Source organism: Nicotiana attenuata, unplaced genomic scaffold, assembly GCF_001879085.1.
Source record: "Nicotiana attenuata strain UT unplaced genomic scaffold, NIATTr2, whole genome shotgun sequence".
Lineage (NCBI taxonomy): Eukaryota > Viridiplantae > Streptophyta > Magnoliopsida > Solanales > Solanaceae > Nicotiana > Nicotiana attenuata.
Window position 1 is genome coordinate 29,517 of NW_017672617.1, and position 12,586 is coordinate 42,102.

Sequence of the window (12,586 nt, forward strand, 5' to 3'; positions counted from 1 at the left end):
GATAGTATGGCTGAGCAGAAGAACCTGGATCTGCACACGAAAACATGTGCATGAAGGGCATGAGTACACCACGGCGGTATCCAGTAAGTGCCAAGTCTAACCTCGATCGGGTAGTGACGAGGAAAGGTCAGGGCCCTAAAAGGTAAAACAATATGAAATGTGACAGTATAACTAAAACACTAACAGTCAATAAAGGTGAAATCACAACAAGAAATAAATCAGTACACAAGAGATATCAACCGGGGATCTCCCAGGATAACGTCCTGTAATCCCAAACGTAAATGTGCAGAGGATCTCCCGGGATACCTTCCCGTAGTCCAAATCGTAAATGTGCAGGGAGATCTCCCGGAATACCGATCTGTAGTCCCAAACATGAATATCCAGTACAGGGGGATCTCCCGGGATACCGTCCCGTAGTCCCAAATATAAATGTGCAACCGGGGGGGGGGGGGGGGGGGAGTGGGGATCTCCCGGAATATCGTTCCGTAGTCCCAAAGTAAATACACAACCAATTCAATACACATAACAGTCTCAAGAAGAAAGTCTACAGTTCTATTCAGGTTCGTTTCAAGGAAAACAGGTAGCTTCTACGCTAAACATGCTATACAGGATTCAAGTAAGCAGTTATAGCAGATAAGACAGTTAAGTCATGTTAGCATGCTTTCCTAAGCTAAATAAGAGGCTTCATATACTGGTATTGCTCAATTAAAGGAAAATATAGATATTTACTTAATGAAAACAGGATTTTTCAGCAATTAGCACATGTACGCACTCGTTATCTCACGTACACGGCATTTCATATAACAACAGTACCAAAATCCTAAGGAGTTCCCCCACACAAGGTTAGGCAAGCCACTTACCTCAAACCAAGCTCAAAATCAATCCGATATCACGTTCTTGCCACGAGTATCCAACTCCGAATAGCCAAATCTAATCAAATCAATTGCATAACGTAAATAAAACTACAAGCAACCAATTCCACTAATTAATTCAAAGCTGAGGCAAGAAAATAGGAAAACGCCCAAAACTCCTCCCCGGGCCCTCGTCCCGGAAGCCGACCAAAGTCACAAAATCCGACAACCCACTCGAGCACGAGAATAACCATACTAGTTTCACTCGAATCCGACTTCGATTCGGCATTCAAAACTCAAAAATCCATTTTATTAAGTTTCTACAATTCTCCCAAAAGTTTCACCTCAATTTTCTAAATGATAAATCCAACGATATATTCGTGTATTTTTAGCCAAAACTGAGTTAGAATCACTTACCCCGATGAATTTCTTGAAAAACTTTCGAAAAATCACCAAGACCCGAGCTCTTTAGGTCAAAATATGAAATAAAACCCTGAATCTCGTATTTATAGTACACCACTCAGATTCAAATCTCGCTGACCGCCAAAAACCAACGCCGGCGCGCCCCTCTCTCCGCGGTCCGTGGAATTCCCACGCGGCCGCGAATGCCTCCAGCTCCTAGGGGTCGCGTCCCTTCTCCCGCTATCCACTTCAGCCTTCCCCGCTGATCGCGGAATTTCTGCCACCCCCGAGAACTTCTTCCGCTGACCGCGAGATTTCGCGCGGTCCGCACTCCCAACTTCAGAGACCAACATCTGAACACCAACAACACCAGCAGCTGTTTTCAACAACTATACCCATCCGATAACTACTTGAAACTCACCCAGGTCCCTAGGGACCTCAACCAAACACACCAACACATCCCATAACATCATTCAAACTTAGTCGAGCCCTCAAATCTCATCAAACAACGCTAAAACCACGAATCACCCTCCAATCCAAAACTAATGAACTTGAATTTCCAACGATCTATATCCGATGCCGAAACCAACCAAATCACGTCTGATTGACCCCAATTTTTTGCACACAAATCATATTCCACACTACAGACCTACTCCAACCTCCGGAATCAGATTTAGACCCTGATATCAAAATTTCACTACCGGCCCGAAAACTCCAAAAATTTAACTTTCGGCATTTCAAGCCTAAATAAGCTACGGACCTCCAAAATACAATCCAGACATGCCCCTTAGCCCGAAATCACCCAACGGAGCTAGCGCAATCGACGAAATTCCATTCCGGACCCATCTTCACACTGCTCCGACTACGACCCAATTTCTAAGACTTAGACTCTCATTTAGGGACTAAGTGTTCCAAAACACTCCGAAACTCAAGATGAACCATCCCGGAAAATCACAACAACAGAATTAGACACGGGGAAGGCAGTTAATAGGGAATCAAGGCGTTTATTCTCAAAATGACCGGCCGAGTCGTTACAGTGCTGGAATTTTGGATCGTGACAAGTATCTTGCACAATCTCTTGAATGTTTTTTTTGGCCAGTGGAGGCAAACTTATAGCTATCAAAATAACTTTTTCTCCCATGTTATTTTTAAGAAGAAGACAAAAGCTAATCACAGATATAGCTTTTGGAACCCCTCTAAAAATGGGCACTCCCCATCCAAAATCTACTTCATCGAATCCAACATATCGATTATCTGAGATAATAAAATTCTAAGATTTCGTCAACTACGGTCTCCCTTTAATCACCATTAAATCTGCCACTGATCTGACGTATTCTTCATTCATTTGATCTTTAACTTTCTTAACCAAATCAATGGTATACGTTAAATGACTTGAACATAGCAATCCTACTTTTGATACTGCTGCTGGAGAAACCCATGCATTCCCATAATATCCTAACGGGAGTTTGAATTTTAGTGATTTTTCACGTACATTAACAAGATACGTCAAATAGACAATCTCTTCAGGATGTAGACCAAGAGCAATCGTACGAAACTTCCATAAAAATGCGACTAATAGCTCAAATTTTGTAAAAATTGCACGTTGGTTTGGAGAAACTTGATCTTGAATTGCTTGCATCTCTTTATTTCCAAAGAAGAATGACTGTTGTATCAACTTAGTATTGGCTTGATCCCATGCATTAATATTATTTCTTGTGTGATCATCAAACTAATAGTGCGTACATGTAATGCATGGGGATGATCTAGCACTTAAGAGATGCCTTTGCCATACGGGTAGTATAGTAGGTGTTGATGCCCCCTTTTTCTTAAAGGCGAAATCGGGTTTACGATATTTTTGGAGGACAACTCGTTCCCTTTTGGGAATTGGGTTTTGGAGTTTGAAGAGTCGCCACCTAATGATTAAGTGCATTAGGACACTAAGAAGGGTTTGAGTTTGAAGAACCAGAGTTTGGGTAAGGGCTAGAAATTATCTCGAGGGGAAGGTGTTAGGCACCCCTCAAGATCCACTAGTGTGGTTCCCGGCCATGTTATAATTGTGACTTCAAGTACAAGTAACAAATAAGCAAATAAGGGCTTCAGATATGAGGGATTGTCATATTACAGTTTGCAGATAAGTTAAAGTTTGAAGAAAACAGTTAGGGGCTCGAATTTTGAGAAAAACAAGCTTGAAAATTCTGAAAAAAAGTGATAAATAAACAAATAAAGGGAAGGGGGTCCTAGGTTTACAAATAATATGGATCAAATCATTGCAATACCCGGTAATCACTCCTCAAAGAGGGGCTACACGTGGTATTAGCGCACCGGTCATCATATCCATATCTACCATTTTCCACCCCGTTAAGGTATTAAACGCGGAATGATTTCGTTACTTATTGCATGCTAGTACCCGCTCCGATCCTATCAGTCCCGGAGGCATTTGAGACTACTAGTCCTAAAGGGAAGGGAGATGTGGATTTTGTATGGTTTAAAAGGATAAAATTCTAGAGCGACAAACAAAACACATAAGGCAGATTATGGGGAAACACATAGCAATTAAGGCTGAAGTGGGCCTCCTCATTCAAAGCAGCAAATTATTTAGCATGACTTACAAATACTGGCTAGGTCTTTAATTAAACTTAACGTAGGAAGGGTGGCTGATACATCACATATTTTCAGATAAGAAGTCCGAATTAGACCTGCCTGCTGGTTGTAATTATTAAAGACTGGTATAGTTGATTAATTACCTACAGGTTTGCCTAGATGAGGCCTGTAATCATGATATCTAACATTGCAGAAGGCATACTGATTTTAAAGAAATATTACTGATTTTAGAAACAAATAAATTTTGCAGATATTAAACGACATTTACTACTGATTTTAGGCTTGTAGACGAATCAGATTCAAACGATTACCCCTATAGGCATGGCTTCTAAGCACTATTGATTTTAAAACAGTTACATAAGTGCAGGAATCCTATAAGCATGGTGTCTAGGATGCAACCGATTTATTTTAACCTATAAACTGTTTGCCTAATGTGTATATGCAGAAGTGCAGAAACTTACAGACATGATTTCTAATGCAGATGAATAACTTATAGGCAGGATTTCTATATGCAGTAATGAATAAACTTATAGGCAGGATTTTTTGTATGCAGTAATGAATAAACTTATAGGCATGATTTCTAATGCAGTAATGAACAGGCTGTGATTGCAGAAGTAAACCTAAAGCATGATATCTACCCCATATGCATAACATGAGAGACCCTCCCCCATTTTCACTATACACCTCATAGTTATTACAAATTATTACAACTTGAATGAATCCAGAAAAGTAAATTACATCAGCAATTAAAATTCCAACCAAGGAGAGCCTAATTCAGACTCCTAGTCTGATACATGAAATAAACCAACTTCCAAAGATCAGATTTCCAAAGCCTTTCTCTTATTTGGGATGTGTCAAAGTTCCAAGGAGCTTCATGAACTCCAGGCAGTGCTTACACCCCAAATATCATTACAGAATTATAGTGTAGTGTGGAAGGGCCAGCCCTCAAATGTCCAAGTTCAGAGGGAACTCAAGGTTCCAAGGCAAGGCTGATAGGAGGGGGCAGAACTTAGAGTCTAGGAGTAAGTGTAAGTGCAATAGAGGGGAAATTAGGGAAGGCCATGGCAGGCTGGTGGTCATGCTTTGCAATTGGGATGCTGGCACACCCCTGACCAGCCTGTCAGCTTTAAACTGGGAGTTAGGACCTATTGGAGGTCAGGTTCAAACTTGGGCAGCAATTTGGATGCTGCCATGCCATGAACTTTAACTCAGCACACATAGGGGAATGGGGTATGTGGATTCATAATAGAAGCAAGATACAAGGAAAGAAACACATATAATTTAACTACTGAACATGAACAACAAAGTAGACAAGAGTTTAGCAACTGTAAAGTAAACACATAGGGAAGAAGCCGAAACTAAAATTGGGACATACCAGTTTTAAGGAAACAAGTAAGAAAAGCAGTAGTCTTGTAAAAGCCAAAATGCAGACAGGAAGACAGAATACTTTTAAGTGAGAGTTCAGAAGTGATTGTGAAATCGTATAGTTTGAAGTGTGTTCAATTGTGTGTGCCTTGTGAAAAAAGGGTCGTGTATTTATAGTGTGAAAGTCATGAGAAAATAAGGTAAGAAAAATGATTGTCAATCAATTACATAAGACTCCCTTTAATTAAGGGATTCAAATTCAAACGGGTATAAAACAATTAAGGAAAGAAATTAATCAAACGCTTGTGTAAAGCATGCAATTGAAGGCAAATACATAAAGGTTATTTAAGGACAGGGTTACTGAAATATATGGTTGTACAATTTAAGAAAAGAAAATCAATTAACAACCACGAAATCACAAGGCCTGAGATTTGGTATGAATGAACCAAGTCAGAAAGATGGAAAAGGTTTTAACTTAAGGAAAATCAGCAAACAATCAATTAGACCTATTAAAAAGGAATTCTGAGTCAATCACTAGTTTGAATACCTTTTTGAAGAAGGATTCATCACATATAAACCATACAGACACATTAAACATGAAAGAAACTTGTCGAGCCATTGTAAAATCAGTAGGAACTCCAGTGTAGGAGAGTTTTAGCAAAAAGTTCAGAATTGTACAAAAGATGTCAAAACTCAGTTCAAAGACTCAAAGTCAGTCTGAAGGAGTTAAGGGTTCTAAACAAAACCTTAGTTTACATAATCAAACCTCGGCGGAATCCCCAAATTCTAGGGTTTCCACCTAGCATCAAATACAGGGATGAGGAGGCAAGTAGTCGAAACAGGCTCAGAGGTTTCCTTCAGGAACCCGTGAGAAAACATGCAAACACAGTAGAAAGAGTAGAAGAAACATGCTTAAGGTTTTTTTTCCAGAAGAAACCTAAACAAGGATCAGTAGAAGGAAAATAGCAAAGAACACAGTAGAAAGGTATAATATAGCAGGACATAGTAGAAGAAATACCAGAACATGGTAGAAAGCACATGAGAACATAATATGGAAAACATGGTAGAAGAAACACAAGCGTGAAACATATAGAACACATTAAAGAACATTCAAGAACGGAGTATAAAACCCAGTAAAAGAACATACAAGAACATGGTAAAAGAAAAAGTTTAAGAACACAGTAGAAAGCAAGTGAGAACATGATATAGGAAACACAGTAAGAGAAACAATACGAATAACAAAGAAGAAAATCATAAAACACTTAAACACTTTCCAAAAAACCCTAAATTGGAAAAGAAGGATTTTGAAAGTAATTTTCAAAAGAAAAATTAGGGAAATCGTTTGAAAACTCAAGTAGAGCATAGATACACAACAGATCTAAAAGAATCGGAGAAAACTTCGAAAGGTTAGGGTTTCAGAAGAACCCTAGAACGAGAAGGCTTTGAAAAGTCACCAATCGGAGTCGGAGAAGGTCGGAATCAGACACAGAAGGCTAGGATACGCCGGAGCAAGGCCGGAGATGGCCGGAAACCTCGAGTCGGCGAAGGTCTGAGTGAAGACCTTCGAGGTCTGGCCTCGAATCTTCAAGTATCAGGCACATAGGAGTAATAGGAGGTGAGTATAGGCCATCCATGGCCTGAGAGGCCATGGATTCCGGTGAGTTGGAGGTTGAAAATGGTAGAAGGTGATTAGGGTTTCAAGAACATTCGAGAGAGTTTGAGAGGGGGAGGGTATTCAGAGGCGGCTGGCTAAACGAATAATTGGGGATTAGGGTATGGTGGGGAGTTAAAAATGGCAAGGAGGAATCCTGGCCGTTGATCAAAATGATCAACGGCTCGGATTAAAAGCAGAAGCCAGGCGGGTTTTTGGATTGGATTGGGGCCGGGTTAAAAATGGAATTGGGCTGGTTTAATTAGAGTTGGGGTTGGGTCAGTTTAAGGGTTAAAATTGAAAGGAAATGGGGCTGTATTTGAAATAAGATTAGGCTAAATATTAAATAGCCAATTTTTCCCTTTTATTTTATAAAAAATAGTAAAATGATTTAAAAAGCAAATTGAAAGTACTGAAACAATTAATAGTATATAAACATTAATTTAAAAATACTGGACCCAATTTTACAATTACAAAATGCTATTAATCTCAAAGTAGGCTATAATTGTAATTATATGCAATTTAGTCTTTTAAATACCAAATAAATTTGTAAAAATATGCAAAAATCAGCTTAACTATATTTTGGTGTAAATATGAGAATAAAATAAATTATTCATCAAAATGATAATTTTGGGAATAACTATTGATTTTTGTACTGCTAAAATGGACAATAAATTGATTTTACAATCTTTAAAAATTAGGAAAAATGCCAAAACGCTTAGCTATGCTTATATATGCATATATATGCTATTTTGAGAGTATTTTGTATATGAAAGTTATATAGGGAAAAATTGGGTATCAACAGTAGGTGTTGAAGTGTCACGATCCAAAATCCGTTAAATATCGTGATGGCGTCGGACATCACAAGCCAACACTAAATAGATAATTAAATCCTCATTTTTAATGAAATCGTAAATCTCCTTCATTTTGACTAGTAAAAGATGAACTTTACACCATAAATAATAATGTTTTCAAATTTTCAATACTGAATATCCCATAATCATCCCAGTACCCGATGTCACAAGTGTATGAGCATTTACTAGGAAATAAAATAAAATACAACAACTGTCTGGAATACAAATTGGACAGGAGAGAAAAATGAAATACTCTGAAGGAGACTCTGCTGGCTGTGGATCGTACATAAGATGCAGCTCACCTAAGTCCCCGCATCAACCACGCAGCTGCGCCCACGAGGACACTACATGTGTATATGCCTGTACAACAAAATGTAAATCAAGTGTAGTATGAGTACAAAAACAACGCGTACCCAATAAGTATCTAGTCTAATATCGAAGAAGTAGTGATGAGAGGTCGACTCCGACACTTACTAAGGCCAAAATAATATACCGATAATATGATTAGTCATGGACTTATAAAACGACTGTAAGCTCAATAACATGAGGCAAGTAAGCGATTCTTTTATTAATAGGGGATTTCCAATTTTATTTTCATCTTTTAACAATTAATATCTCAGGCCAATGAGGCCACACCAATTATCAAAAATTCCCAAACAATCAGTTAAGTCATGCGCAAATCATGCCGAGGTCGTACGGCCCGATCCAACATAATATTTAAACTGCGTACCGCTGGAGGGTCGAATGGCACAAACCATAGATGCATCTATTTAATATGACGAGGCGTTCGGCCCGTTCCACGAAAGGAAAACACATTCAAACAATCAATCAAGAATTCATCAAGGAGCAATTATCCAAGGAAACAACAATCTTCTTTTAACGGTCAAGAAAATGAAGTTTAACCTTTTAGAAATTCATTTACCAAGTTCGATATGATTTAAGCAATTTAAACTGACAATAAAGTTACAAATATCGCAAGTATAACATGCTTTTGGGTCCTAGTCTACCCGGACTTAAGCATAATAGTAGCTGCGCACGGACTCTCGTCACCTCGTGCATACGTAGCCCCCACAAATAGAAGCACATATTGAATTATTTCACCTATGGGGTAAATTCCCTCTTACAAGGTTAGAAGGAGACTTACCTCGTCTTAAAGCCCACTTTCCGGTCACAATTTCGCTCTAAACCCCAACTTGGTGCCGTTCAATCTGAACCTAGTCAAACAACCTAAAAATTAATTAAAAATATACTCCAATGCTTGAAATTTATCAATTTATAAAAATTCTCAACGCTCAAAAAGTTGGCAGTGGGGCCCACGTCTAGGAACCCGATGAAACTCACAAAATTTGACAACACATTCCGATACGAGTTCAACCATACCAATTTTATCAAATTCCGATAACAACTTGACCTCTAAATCTTGAATTTTTGTTCTTGAAAAGTTTTGCAAAAATCTTGAATTCATCCATTTAAATCCGAAATAAATGATGAATATAACCATATAATCATGATGTAACGACCCGGCCAATCGTTTAATGATTACAACCCGCTTCCCCTATTTTTGCTTCTTTATGTGTTGTTCAGCTATATTTCATCATATCGTGTTAGTTGTTCTGTGTTCGGAGTGATCTTGGGGTGGAATGAAACACTTAGTCTCTTATTTGGAAGCTTAAGTTGGAAAAGTTAACCGGATGTTGACATATGTTAGAAGATCTTGGATGTGAATTTTGATGGTTCGGATAGCTTCGTTAGGTGATTTTGGACTTAGGAGCGTGTTCGGAATGTAATTTGGAGGTCCGTGGTAGATTTAGGCTTGAATTGGCGAAATTGGAATTTGGCATTTTTCGGTCGGCAGTGGAAATCTTGATATCGGGGCCGCAATGAAATTCCGGAAATTGGAGCAGGTCCGTAGTGTCATTTTTGACGTGTGTGCAAAATTTCGGGTCATCCAGACGAGGTTTGGTAGGTTTTGGCATTGTTTGCGGAATTCAGAAGTTTGGAAATCCTTAGGCTTGAATTCGAGGGCGATTTGGTGTTTCGATGTTGTTTTGAGTGTTCCGAAGATTGGTATAAGTTTGAATGATGATATGTGACTTGTTGGTATGTTTGGTTGAGGTCTCGAGGGCCTCGAGTTGAATTTGGGTGGTTGACGGAAAGTTTGGCATTGAGTTAATGCAGGAGATTTTGCTGCTTCTATCATATGTGCACCTGCGGATTAGGGACCGCAGGTGCGTGGTTGCAGGTGCGAGAGGGAGGCCGCAGATGCGGAGAATTGAGAGCTGAGGCAAATCCGCAGGTGCGCACAAAGGACCGCACATGCGAGAGCGCAGGAGCGAGAAATTGACCGCAGAAGCGGGTTCTGGGATTTAAGTGAGGACCGCACTTGCGATGGATTTTCCGCAGGTGCAGCGTTACAGAAGCGACTTGGAGACCGCAGATGCAGAAATTGCTGGGCAGAAAGTATAAATTGACCCCATTGCAAAATTTGGCCCATTTCACCGTTTTTGAAGTCGGGATTGAAGCTTTTGGGGGGTTTTGAAGAGGGAATCAAGGGGAAACTTGTTGAGGTAAGATTTTTGAACTTAACACTCGATTCTATGGTGATTTTCAGTAGATTAAGCTTGGAATTTGTGGGATTTAAGGGTGAAAATTGGGGAATTAGGGCTTGGAACTTGAGAGTTAAAATTGGGTGATTGAGGGGTCAAACGTAGTTAGATTTTGGTACATTCGGTATGTATGGACTCGTGAGAGGATAAGGATTCTAGTGTTGTGATTTTTATCGGATTCCGAGATGTGGGCCCGTGGGTCGGGTTCGGCCAATTTTGGGAATTTTGATTTAATTTGATAATTTTTGCGTGGGCTCTGTTCCTTTAGCATGTATTGATGATATGATTCTGATTTTTGATAGATTCGGGGCGATTTGAGGCCGAGTCGAGCGGCAAGGGAATCACGGAGTAGATTTTCATCCGGTTTGAGGCAAGTAACGATTGTAAATCTAGACTTGAGGGTATGAAACCCCGGAATTTCGTACTATTTTGATAAATGAGATGACGCACCTGCTAGGTGACAGGCGTGTGGGCGTGCACCAGTAGGGATTGTGACTTGGTCCATCCCGTGGAACCTGTAGAGTTGCATATTATGATAAACTCTATATGATGTCTACGTGTTTTAGAAATGATTCTGCTAACTTGGGCTGAATGCCATGTTTGGGGCCTTGTGCCGTACTATTTGGACCCTCAGGGGTATTTTACTGTTATCCTCACACTGTTTGATTCAAATGCATATCCTCAGTCATGATTTTTCACCTGTTTATTGTTTCATTCAGTTTCATTACTCTATTTTTAAATATATGAAAGTTGTTTGGGCTTAGTTCCCTGATTTTTTCACTGAAATGCCCGAGTGGCTTGTGGGGTTGATGACTGAGAGAGGCCGAGGGCCTGATGGTGAGGATTATATAATTATGGATCGGGATGCACGCCGCAGCGATATATGGATCGGGCTGCACGCCGCAGTGATATTGGGTCGGGTTGCACGCCGCATTGATATAACACTTGGGCTGTAGGAGCCCCTCCGGAGTCTGCATACCCCCAGTCAGTGCAGTCGACTATATATTTATGGATCGGGCTGCACGCCGCAACGGTTATTATAAGATACCTATTGGGCTTAAGTGCTGAGTGTGAGTGCTGATTGATGAGAGTTGAGTCACGAGTGATTGAGAGGCTTTACCCGTGGGGCTAGTTTTATGAAATACTATTTTCACTCTTTTTTTATACTGAGCCTCTATTGAAAATGTTGAACAAATATTTTAACAATTTTCATTGAAACTGGAGTTTTTACTAGATGTTCAGAATTTAATTACTGATTTGATCTTGTTATCCCCACTGAGGTTGTTATGTTATGAGATGTATATGATTTTAAATGCTCGTCACTGCACTCAACCTTTATTTATAATTGTTACTTATTGAGTTGGCGTACTCACGTTACTCCCTGCACCTTGTGTGCAGATCCAGGTGCCAGGGCATCCGAGTGAGAGCTGTTCCTTTCTTTCAGAGCATTTTCGGAGTTAGCTAGGTAGCTGCATGGCGTCCGCGGCCCTGCCCTTCTCCTTCCTATCTTTTAGTATTTGTTTTTATCAGACTCATCTTGTATTGAGTAGACAGTATCGGATTGTATTTTAGTGGCTCATGACTAGTGACACCGGGATCGGGCAGTGTTTGTTGCTTTGCATATTTTTCCGCTTGTTTTGAAATGTTTAAACGGAAGATTTGTGATAATATCTGATTAGTAAACGAATTAAGAAAAAGACCTTTTATGTTGTAAATGTCAAATCGGCTAGCCTAGTATTGCGATAGGCGCTATCACGACCGGGGTGGTTTGGGGTCATGACACATGAAGTATAATTACTTTCGGATATAGAACCCTTACCCCAATCCGTATGGTGAAAATCGCCTCAAAAATCACTTCAATCCGAGCTCCATGGCTCCAAATATGTTAAAAATGGCCGAAACCTCGAAATATAGCTTCTGTCCAGGCATTTACTCTTCGCGATGGCGAAAAATAACTCGCGATCGCGAAGCACAACATTTCTCAGCCCAAAATTTTCCCTTCGCGTTCGCGGAAAATGCTTCGCGATCGAAGAACAAATGGCCAGCTCTTCTAGACAACCTCTAGTATAATGGTCATAACTTTTTGTACAAAACTTCTAATTGCAAATGGTTTAACTTTTTGAAAACTATACTCCAAATAATACAACTTTCATGCTTTGCTTATCTCCCATTTCCTAATAATTACGAGATATATGCTCCCAAAGTCAGCTACGTGCAACACAAATTTCTTCTTTGCGATTTCCAAACTCTTTTCAG

At 39.8% G+C, this 12,586-nt stretch overlaps 1 pseudogene; it reads right to left on the reverse strand.

Moving 5' to 3' along the window:
* Nucleotides 1-1,357: 1,357 nt before the first annotated feature.
* LOC109213873 overlaps nucleotides 1,358-12,586 on the reverse strand; it is a 74,277-nt pseudogene continuing 63,048 nt past the window's right edge.